The sequence below is a fragment of the Chiloscyllium plagiosum genome, unplaced genomic scaffold, assembly GCF_037043375.1.
Source record: "Chiloscyllium plagiosum isolate Xiang-an unplaced genomic scaffold, Cpla_swu_hap1 HiC_scaffold_5, whole genome shotgun sequence".
NCBI lineage: Eukaryota > Metazoa > Chordata > Chondrichthyes > Orectolobiformes > Hemiscylliidae > Chiloscyllium > Chiloscyllium plagiosum.
In genome coordinates, this window is record NW_028270143.1 from 15,873,636 (window position 1) to 15,885,165 (window position 11,530).

Here is an 11,530-nt window from a genome sequence, read left to right on the forward strand (position 1 = left end):
ATCTACGCTAAAAGAGATCATTTGACAGTTTCTGCTAACAACCATTTTGTTTAGATTGAATTGAATTTATTTTTTGAAGTGTTTGCCATATTGTCAAGATTTGGCCTCGCATTGACTTCTTTTGGTCATAAAAAATATTTTGAAAAGTCAATTTCTGGCCTCTTAATCAAATTATTGACAAGTTATTATCACTACTAAACCTCCATAACAAATGGACAATTTGATGGTAATGTTATGGTTTGATCTCATCATTGTTGATTTTATTAGTCAAATATATTAGTTTCACCTGGAATAGAAAATATATCAAATAATGGTAAGGTCCTAGGGAGTGTTGCTGAACAAAGAGACCTTGGACTGCAGGTTCATAGCTCCTTGAAAGTGGATTAGCAGGTCGATAGGATAGTGAAGAAGGTGTTTGGTCTGCTTTCCTTTATTGGTCAGAGTATTGCGTACAGGAGTTGGGAGGTCATGTTGTGGCTGTACAGGACATTGGTTAGGCCACTGTTGGAATATTGCGTGCAATTCTGGTCTCCTTCCTATCAGAAAGATGTTGTGAAACTTGGAAAGGATTCAGAAAAGATTTACAAGGATGTTGCCAGGGTTGGAGGATTTGAGCTATGGGGAGAGGCTTAACAGGCTGGGGCTGTTTTCCCTGGAGCGTCAGAGGCTGACGGATGACCTTATAATGGTTTACAAAATTATGAAGGGGATGGATAGGATAAATAGACAAGATCTTTTCCCTGGGGTCGGGGAATTCAGAACTAGAGGGCATAGATTTAGGGTGAGAAGAGAAAGATATACGAGACCTAAGGGGCAACATTTTCATGCAGAGGGTGGTATGTGTATGGAATGAGCTGCCAGAGGAAGTGGAGGCTGGTACAATTGCAACATTTAAGAGGCATTTGGATGGGTATATGAATAGGAAGGGTTTGGAGGGATATGGGCCGGGTGTTGGCAGGTGGGACTAGATTGGGTTGGAATATCTGGTCGGCATGGACGGGTTGGACCGAAGGGTCTGTTTCCGTGCTGTACATCTCTTTGACTCTAGGACTGAAGCTTTGCTTTACCTGCCGAACATAATGCAACTTTTTGCACTCATTGCATCCTTTATTCTACCATATGTGAGCAGATCTAATTTATAACATAATAGAATGTACTGAGACATGAGAACTTTACCTAGTTCTATAACTTATGATATAAAATCCTTGATTTAGAAATCATTTAGCCGAATTTCACACTTTGGGTTTCCATTATGAAATTAAAGGTACCTTCAATAAGAATTTATTCCATGTGTACTTACCACGAAGCAAATAAACTGCTTTCAATTGTTCACACTCTTTAAGTTACAATTTTGAAGCAAAGTACATAATGAATAGTCACTAAATACTATGGGGCAATTGTACAAAATCACCAGCAATGAATCTTACTAATTGCTAGATTAAGTTGGGCCACTGATTTATTTTTAAATCTCTGTTTATGGTCATGGAATATATTTTTCTTGAAGAATAGTGAAAATATTATACAATAGATTACACTTCCTGATACAAACTTACTGGTCATGATGGTGGCAGAGTAGGATGCTCCTGTCAGAGCTCCTCTGCTCCACCTGTTGTTTTTCTTTCTTTTCCCTTTTTATCACGCTTTTGTCTCCTTCTTTCACATCAGCACCAGAGGAGAATACTGGCTCAGTGGCACACACCCGCAGTTCCTGGGGCAGTGAGCCCTGGTACGGCACGTGGGATCAGTGTGAGCTGAGAGCCCTTGGTACGGCACGTGGGATCAGTGTGAGCTGAGAGCCCCTGGTACGACATGTGGGGTCAGTGTGAGCTGAGAGCCCCTGGTACGACATGTGGGGTCAGTGTGAGCTGAGAGCCCCTGGTACGGCACGTGGGGTCAGTGTGAGCTGAGAGCCCCTGGTACGACATGTGGGGTCAGTGTGAGCTGAGAGCCCCTGGTACGGCACGTGGGATCAGTGTGAGCTGAGAGCCCCTGGTACGACACGTGGGATCAGTGTGAGCTGAGAGCCCCTGGTACGGCACGTGGGATCAGTGTGAGCTGAGAGCCCCTGGTACGGCACGTGGGGTCAGTGTGAGCTGAGAGCCCCTGGTACGACACGTGGGATCAGTGTGAGCTGAGAGCCCCTGGTACGGCACATGGGGTCAGTGTGAGCTGAGAGCCCCTGGTACGGCACATGGGGTCAGTGTGAGCTGAGAGCCCCTGGTACGACATGTGGGGTCAGTGTGAGCTGAGAGCCCCTGGTACGGCACGTGGGATCAGTGTGAGCTGAGAGCCCCTGGTACGGCACGTGGGATCAGTGTGAGCTGAGAGCCCCTGGTACGGCACGTGGGATCAGTGTGAGCTGAGAGCCCCTGGTACGGCACATGGGGTCAGTGTGAGCTGAGAGCCCCTGGTACGGCACATGGGGTCAGTGTGAGCTGAGAGCCCCTGGTACGACATGTGGGGTCAGTGTGAGCTGAGAGCCCCTGGTACGGCACATGGGGTCAGTGTGAGCTGAGAGCCCCTGGTACGGCACATGGGGTCAGTGTGAGCTGAGAGCCCCTGGTACGGCACGTGGGGTCAGTGTGAGCTGAGAGCCCCTGGTACGGCACGTGGGATCAGTGTGAGCTGAGAGCCCCTGGTATGGCACGTGGGATCAGTGTGAGCTGAGAGCCCCTGGTACGGCACGTGGGATCAGTGTGAGCTGAGAGCCCCTGGTACGGCACGTGGGATCAGTGTGAGCTGAGAGCCCCTGGTACGACACGTGGGATCAGTGTGAGCTGAGAGCCCCTGGTACGGCACGTGGGGTCAGTGTGAGCTGAGAGCCCCTGGTACGGCACGTGGGGTCAGTGTGAGCTGAGAGCCCCTGGTACGACACGTGGGGTCAGTGTGAGCTGAGAGCCCCTGGTACGACACGTGGGGTCAGTGTGAGCTGAGAGCTCATGATACGACACGTGGGGTCAGTGTGAGCTGAGAGCCCCTCGTACGGCACATGGGATCAGTGTGAGCTGAGAGCCCCTGGTACGGCACGTGGGATCAGTGTGAGCTGAGAGCCCCTGGTACGACATGTGGGGTCAGTGTGAGCTGAGAGCCCCTGGCTACGAGCCCCAGAACACTGCAAACAGTGAGCCTGGGTGCAGCGCATGGGCTATGATCCCCCGAACATTGCAAACAGAGAGCTCTGATATGGTGCGTGGGCTACGAGTTCTGGAATAGCAGGAGCAGTGAACCCTGAAGCAGCATGAGCTGAGACCTCCTAGAACACCGCGAGCAGCAAACCCCCTGGACCACCATGTGTGCTACAAGCCCCGGACTCACTATTGGACCAGCAGATCCACGTCAAATGCCATATCACCTGCCCTTCACTCCTCCCTAGAACATCTTGACACCAAGAATACACAAGAATTCTATTCATTGACTAAAGTTCAGCCTTCAACACTATTATCCCCTGAAGACTGATTATTAAACTTAGTGATCTTGGACTAACCCCCACTCTCTGCAACTGGCTCCTCAGTTTCCTGACCACAGACCACTATCAGTGAAGACTGGGGAGAATATTTCATCCTCATTAACACTCCACACTAGAGCCCCCCCAGGGGTGTGTACTCAGCCCCCTACGTACTCACCGCATACCCAGGACTGCGTCACCAAATACCAGACTAATGCCATTTACAAGTTAGCTGATGACACCACCATAGTCGGTCAAATCTCAGATGGCGACGAAACAGACTACAAATGGAAGGTGGAAGACCTGGAAAAATGGTGCACTAAGAACAACCTAGCTCTCAATGCTGGCAAAACCAGGGGACTCATTGTTGACTCTCAGTGGGATGTTACTCATGCCCCCCCCCCCCCCCCCTACACATTAACAGCTCAGAGGTGGAATGAGTGGAGAGTGTCAAGCTCCTGGGAGTGGTCATCTACAACAAGCTTTCTTGGACTCTTCATGTGGACGCACTGGTTACAAAGGCCCAACAATATCTCTTCTTCCACCAAAAGAGAAAATGCTGGAAAATCTCAGCAGGTTTGGCAGCATCTGTAAGGAGAGAAAAGCTTTGACAAAGGGTCAGTTAGACTCAACATCAGCTCTTTTCTCTCCTTACAGATGCTGCCAGACCTGCTGAGATTTTCCAGCATTTTCTCTTTTGGTTTCAGAATCCAGCATCTGCAGTAATTTGCTAATATCTCTTCTCCCTCAGGCAGCTGAGGAAATTTGGCATGATAGCGAATACCCTTGCCAACTTTTATAGGTGCGCCATCAATAGCATTCTGTCTGGATGTATCACTACCTGGTATGGCAACTGCACCACTCAAGATCGGAGATGGTTACAGAGAGTGGTGAACTCAGCTCGGACAATCACAAAGGCCAACCTCCCATCTATAGAATCCATCTACCAGGTCTACTGTCAAGGAGAGGCCGCTAGCAATCTCAAAGATCCATCCCACCCTGGCAATGTTTTTCTACAACCTCTACCATCGGGGAGAAGGTACAGAAGCCTGAACACATGCACCAGCCAGATTCAAAACAGTTTCTACCCTACTGTTGTTAGAATACCGAATGGACTCACAAACTCTTAACATTCGCCTGTATCTGTGTTTTTGTTTTTGCCACTGTTTAACTATTATTTACTTATCCATGCTACTTAACTCTGTGATCTGCCTGTATTGCTCACAAGGCAAAGCTTTTCACGATGCCTTGGTACGCGTGACAATAAATTCTATTCAATTCAGACCATTTGTGGAGGCCTTGTGCTGAGCTGCTACACTGTGTAATGTCTGTTTGAAATTTTCTAAATTTCACTCCACAACCACCTGATGAAGAAGCAGCGCTCTGAAAGCTAGTGCTTCTAATTAAACCTGTTGGACTATCACCTGGTGTTGTGTGATTTTTAACTTTGAAATTTTCTACCTTATTTTAATGAAAACCCTTTAATGATGTTCTATTATTAATTTATTTTTCAACTCTGTAAGTCATGCAACTCCTCTCATTCCTCTGCTGTTTCCAATAATTTTACCTAAGATATTGCCATAAGAAGGCAGACATTGTAAAAGCTTCTCACTGTAGTCCTACAATGGAGTACATGTGATAATAAAAGGATATTGTATATTGTATTGTAGAAATAACATCTGATGGCTCATCAATTCAGCCTAACCTGCAGAAATCCATCAGATCAGATTGGCCAATGAAGATCTTTGACAGTCTTGATTAAAGAATGAGTCTGTATCAATTGTCACTCAAGCAATTACATAAAGTGTCCACAAACCAATACTATATCCAAAATTCTAGTGGGAACTCTGAAATGTTCATAATGCAAAATATGCAAATTAATTCTCATCTGTCTCATCACATATTAATATCATCTTCTGTGCTGGAAATGTTGCTTCAAAGACCAATATTTGGGAGAAGCACAAAATATAATTATGACACATCTGTGTTCATTTACCAACACCTCCGAAAAAAAAAACAGCTTTACATATGATTTCCAAGATGCTTATATATGGTATCTGTTACAAAAACACAGTCTGTCAGTGTTACATATTGCTTACTGTGACTATACACTTTGAGAAGGTCACACATTACACCATTTTTATATCCCATGACATGTGAAAAACATTGATGCACAAATGATGCTTTTTTTTCTCACAATAAACATGAACTGATGCTCTTTAAGTATTGAAGGGCATGAGCAACATTCAAAATCTGTACCAAAGCAAATACTAAAGATGCTGCAAATCTGAATTTAAAAAAATAGAAAATGCTGCAAATACCCACCACATCTGGCAGCATCTATGGAGAGAGAAAGTCATTATAAAGTTGATACCCTTCAATGGAAATGGGTAAAGTTGAACACATATTACGAATAAGCAAATTATTAGAGAGGTGGGTGATGAAAAGGACAAAAGGGAAAGTCTGTAAATGGAGGTGAAGACAGGAGGAATTAAATGACAGAAGGGTTGGTGGTATAAGGCCACAATGTGTGGTAGGGCAAATGAAGAAACAGAAGTGTCTGGAGAAAATATGACTTATAGAATCATGCTGTCATCCACAAGAAACATAGCAGGAAAGAAAAACTAATGGGCACGGATGTTCTGATCTGAAATTAGTGAATTCAATGTAAAGTGCTAAATCAACAGGTTGTTCCTTAAGCCAACATTGAGCTTCACTGGTATGTGGCAGGAGGCCAAAAATGAAAAAGATCAGAGTGGGAGAAAAGCTGACACTTAATGTAGTAGATGACCAGAAGTGTTGGATCAAGCTTGTGAACTAAGCAGCGGTATTCTGTAAGTGAGCCAAACTTAGTGATGGTTTAACCTGAGAGTTATTACACATCAAAGGAGGGGAGAGATTGAGAAGGGGATTCCTTAATGGTAACCTCAGCTGGTGTGAGAATTGAACGTCAACTGTTGGCATCATACTGCATTGCAAACTGGCCATTAGGTAGTTGAGCTAACCATTGAAAAATGTTTTACCTGATCGAAAAGGGGAGTGGGATAAAACTGGTAACTACGGGCCAGTCAGCTCACTGGTGAGAAAATTTCAACAGACAACTATCAAGGACAGAATTGATTTTCTCTTGGAGAAGCATGGTTAAGAAAGGATGCCAAGCACAGAATTGTCCAAAGTAAATCATATTTAGATTTGTCAGAATTGTCCAAAGCAAATCAAGATGATTTGATGAAGTAGCAAGGAGGGTTGATGAGGATAACGCAACTGATGTGGCATGGATTCCATAAATTTCTAGAAAGTTGAGATCCTAGAATAAAAGTACCAATGACAGTATGGATACAAAGTTTGCTGAGTGACAGGAGCACATAGTAGTGGTTAATGGTTGTTTTTCCAACTGGAGAAAGGAATACAGTGGTGTTCCCTAGAGTTCAGTGCATGGATCATTGCTTTTCTTGATATGAATAAATGGCTCTGAGTGTGCCGAGCACAGACTCAATTTGTTCAGATAGCTCAACATTGGGAAATATTGTAAACAATGAGAACAATAGCCATGACCTCAAGAGGTTTTAGAATGGAGAAGTGTGGGTGGCACGGTGGCACAGTGGTTAGCACTGCTGCCTCACAATGCCAGAGACCCGGATTCAATTCCCACCTCAGGCGACTGACTGTGTGGAGTTGCACAATCTCCTCGTGTCTGCATGGGTTTCCTCCAAGTGCTCCGGTTTCCTTCCACAGTCCAAAGGTGTGCAGGTTAGGTGAATTGGCCATGCTAAATTGCCCGTAGTGTTAGTGTAGGGGAATGGGTCTGGGTGGGTTGCGCTTTGGTGGGTCAGTATGGACTTGTTGGGCCGAAGGGCCTGTTTCCATGCTGTAAGTGATCTAATAAAATGGGTAGGCATGTGGGTAGATGAATCTTTTAAAGGTGCTATTGGTACATTTTGATTCTCTTGAAATTACCGAGAGAGGTTTGATGCAAAGAGTGCTGTAGATGTTGCCCAAAGATGTTTCACAAGGCATATGATTGGTTAACCACATTACAAACTTATTCAAAAAATAGAAGCAATTAATATAAAATGGTTAGGAATAACTTGTTTATTAAATTAGCTCAGGGATATGAGGTAGAAGATATTAGTAAAAGGAATTTTTTTTATTTTATGGAAGTATGCATTGGATTTTCCAGGAGGAAGCACTTGGTTAATTGGTTTGTTTTTTACATATATTTAATTGAGGACAAGGGATACAATTCAAATGTTTGTGGATGACATTACAATGTAGAAATTGTTAAAAATGCAAGCAAGGATGCCCTGAGGGGAGACCAGAGGTAACGGCAATGGATGAATGGAGATTGCAGAACAATCAACAGACAGCAGTGTTCCCTCCCAGTTGGAGAACACTGCTGTCCGGGACATTCAACTTCGGACTTTCGGGTGATCGTCCTCCAAGGTGGACTTCGGGACAGCCATCAATGAAAAGTGGCTGAGTAGAGGCTGATAGCTAAGTTCGGTACCCATGGGGATGGCCTCATTCGAGACCTTGGGTTCATGTCACACTACAGGTGACCCCATTGCACTATACACACACACACAGACAGACACACAGACTCCTACACACACAGACACCCTCTCTCATACACTCACACATACACTCCCACACATATCCTCTCACAGACTTAAACCTCTTCACACTCACACTCACCCTCACCCTCTCACAAAACACTCATAACAATCCCTGCCAACACACACACACACACACATGCACACATACACATATAAGTTTGTGGGGTGAATTTGTACTTGCAGAATTATATTTTATTTTGCTTAAAAACTGCATGAATCCATGTAAGATCCTGTAAATCCATTTTTTAGATTAGAATCAGTCTGAGCATTGTGGCACAGACAGCCTCACAGGGAGCTAACACCTTTAATACCTTATCTGGGCCGACATGACACCAGCTATTAAAGTTCACTTGAGAATGTATCTTTAAAAAAAAGGTTTTGCGATTTGCATATGAAAGAACTGAAAACAACATGGTCATTCCAAAAGATGAGAGACTTAACCAACAATCCCGGTCTTTTTCAATATATATACTTTCAGTTACATCACACTGCAAACTTTTGCTATAAATTCTGTGTCTTACAATCTTATTCTCCACAATCACCTGATGAAGGAGCAGCGCTCTGAATGCTAGTGCTTCCACTTCTGTTGTGGGCAAAGTCTTAGAGAGAATTGTAAGGGATAGGATTTATGCACATCTGGATAGGAATAATGTGATCAAGGATAGTCAGCATGGTTTTGTGAAGGGCAGGTCGTGCCTCACAAACCTTATTGAATTCTTTGAAAAGGTGACGAAGGAGGTTGATGAGGGGAAAGCGGTAGATGTGGTATATATGGATTTTAGTAAGGCGTTTGATAAGGTTCCCCATGGTAGGCTACTGCAGAAAATACGGAGATATGGCATTGAGGGTGAGTTGGAGGTTTGGATTAGGAATTGGCTGGATGGAAGAAGACAGAGGGTAGTAGTTGATGGCAAAGTTTCTTCATGGAGTGCCGTCACTAGCGGTGTTCCGCAAGGATCTGTTTTGGGACCATTGCTGTTTGTCATTTTTATAAATGACCTGGAAGAGGGGTTAGAAGGTTGGGTGAGCAAGTTTGCGGATGATACGAAAGTCGGAGGAGTTGTTGACAGTGAGGAAGGATGTGGCAGGTTACAGCAGGATATAGAGAAGCTGCAGAGCTGGGCAGAAAGGTGGCAAATGGAATTCAATGTAGCTAAGTGTGAGGTGATTCACTTTGGGAAGAATAACAAAAAGATGGGGTACTGGGCTAATGGTCGGATACTTGGTAGTGTGGATGAGCAGAGGGATCTTGGTGTCCATGTACACAGATCTCTGAAAGTTGCCACCCAGGTAAATAGTGCGGTGAGGAAGGCATATGGCGTACTGGCTTTTATTGGTAGAGGAATTGAGTTCCGGAGTCCTGAGGTCATGATGCAGTTGTATAAGACTCTGGTGCGGCCGCATCTGGAATATTGTGTGCAGTTTTGGTCGCCATACTATAGGAAGGACGTGGAGGCACTGGAACGGGTGCAGAGGAGGTTTACCAGGATGTTGCCTGGTATGGAAGGAAGATCGTATGAGGAAAGACTGAGACACTTGGGGCTGTTTTCATTAGAGAAAAGACGGTTTAGGGGTGACTTGATAGAGGTGTACAAGATGATTAGGGGGTTAGATAGGGTTGACAGTGTGAACCTTTTCCCGCGTATGGAGTCGGGTATTACAAGGGGGCATAGCTTTAAATTAAAGGGGGGTAGATATAGGACTGAAGTTAGGGGTAGGTTCTTCACTCAGCGAGTCGTAAGTTCATGGAATGCCCTGCCAGTAGCAGTGGTGGACTCTCCCTCTTTATGGGCATTTAAGCGGGCATTGGATAGGTATATGGAGGATAGTGGGTTAGTATAGGTTAGGTGGGCTTGGATCGGCGCAACATCGAGGGCCAAAGGGCCTGTACTGCGCTGTATTCTTCTATGTTCTATGTTCTAAACCTGTTGGACTATAACCTGGTGTTGTGTGATTTTTAACTTTGTACACCCCAGTCCAACACCAGCATCTCCAAATCATGACTACCATCGACACCACTAACTGCCAGCTTAAGGTGGAGAGGATCTCCAAGAAGATCACACATATTGATGCAGACATCAAGTTTCTATAGAAATGCAGACAAGCAGGAAAGACCCCAAAAGGATTATGGATCATGAACCCGCTTAAGTCAACCTATAACACAGACTACGTGGAGAGACTTTGCTACCACACCTCTCGCAAACTCCTCAATCATCTCGTGCACCAACTCTACAGCAAACGCCACAACCTTGAAACTAAGATGGAGTCCCTAAGATGGAGTCCACACTCTCGGCCTGCACTCAGGATACAGCAGTACAGTTACAGGACATTGCCAAACAGGCAAGCTGACAAAAGTACACTACGTACGTGTACACCAAGAACAAGAAACTGGAAAAAATTGGCATCACCACCAGCTGTAGCCAAGCCCGCCCTGCCTCCAGAGTGGATAATGTTATCATTGTGGAGAGGTCGACTGACAACTTATCAGACCACACCCTTCAACCAGAAGAGATTGAAGTTCTTAGCAGGGGTCTCAATTTCTGCCCCACCAACAAAATGGACCCCATGATGGGTCTTGCAGCAGACATGAAGGAATTCATCAGGTGAATGGGACTCCAGGAATTCTTTCAAGATGCCAGCAGTGATCCCAATGAGCCCACCAACGAACTTCAACAGTCATCACAGGGATCTGTAGAGGAGCGACCAAGGAAGGAGTCAACTTGGACCCCACGGGAGGGCCGCTGCTCTGGGCTTGACATGTATGCTCAAATTGTCAGGAAATATATAAATCCAGGTTCATCAGCCGTAACCACAAGGTGGAGCAGAGCATCACCTGATCATAACGCAACGCCATCCATGTTCTCAAAACCAATCACAACATTGTCATCAAACCAGCAGATAAGGAGGAGCCATTGTCATTCAGAATAGAACAAACTGCTGTAAGGAATTTCACCGACAACTGAACAACCAGGAATATTACAGGCAACTACCTGCTGATCCGACCAAACAGCACACCCGTGAACTACACATATTGATCAGGACTTTGGACCCAGTTCTTCAGAGTTCCCTACGCGCACTCATCCCACGCACTTCTTGCGTAGGCGACTTCGACTGCCTTCTGAAGATACACAAAGCCAATACACCAGGATGCCGCATCGTATCAGGTAATGGGGCTCTGTGTGAGAACCTCTCTGGCTATGTCAAAGGCATCTTGAAACCCATTGTACAGGGGACCCCCAGCTTAATGGATGTTTCAGCACTCTACATCAACATCCCCACAATGACTACATCGCAGCAACAGCCTCCGTACTCAACACCAACAACTGCCAATCTCCGAGCACCATCCTACAACTCATCCACTTTATCCTCGATCACGTCTTCACCTTTGACAACCAGTTCTTCATCCAGACACATGGAACAGCCATGGGGATCAAATTTGCATCCCATATGCCAACATTTACATGCATAG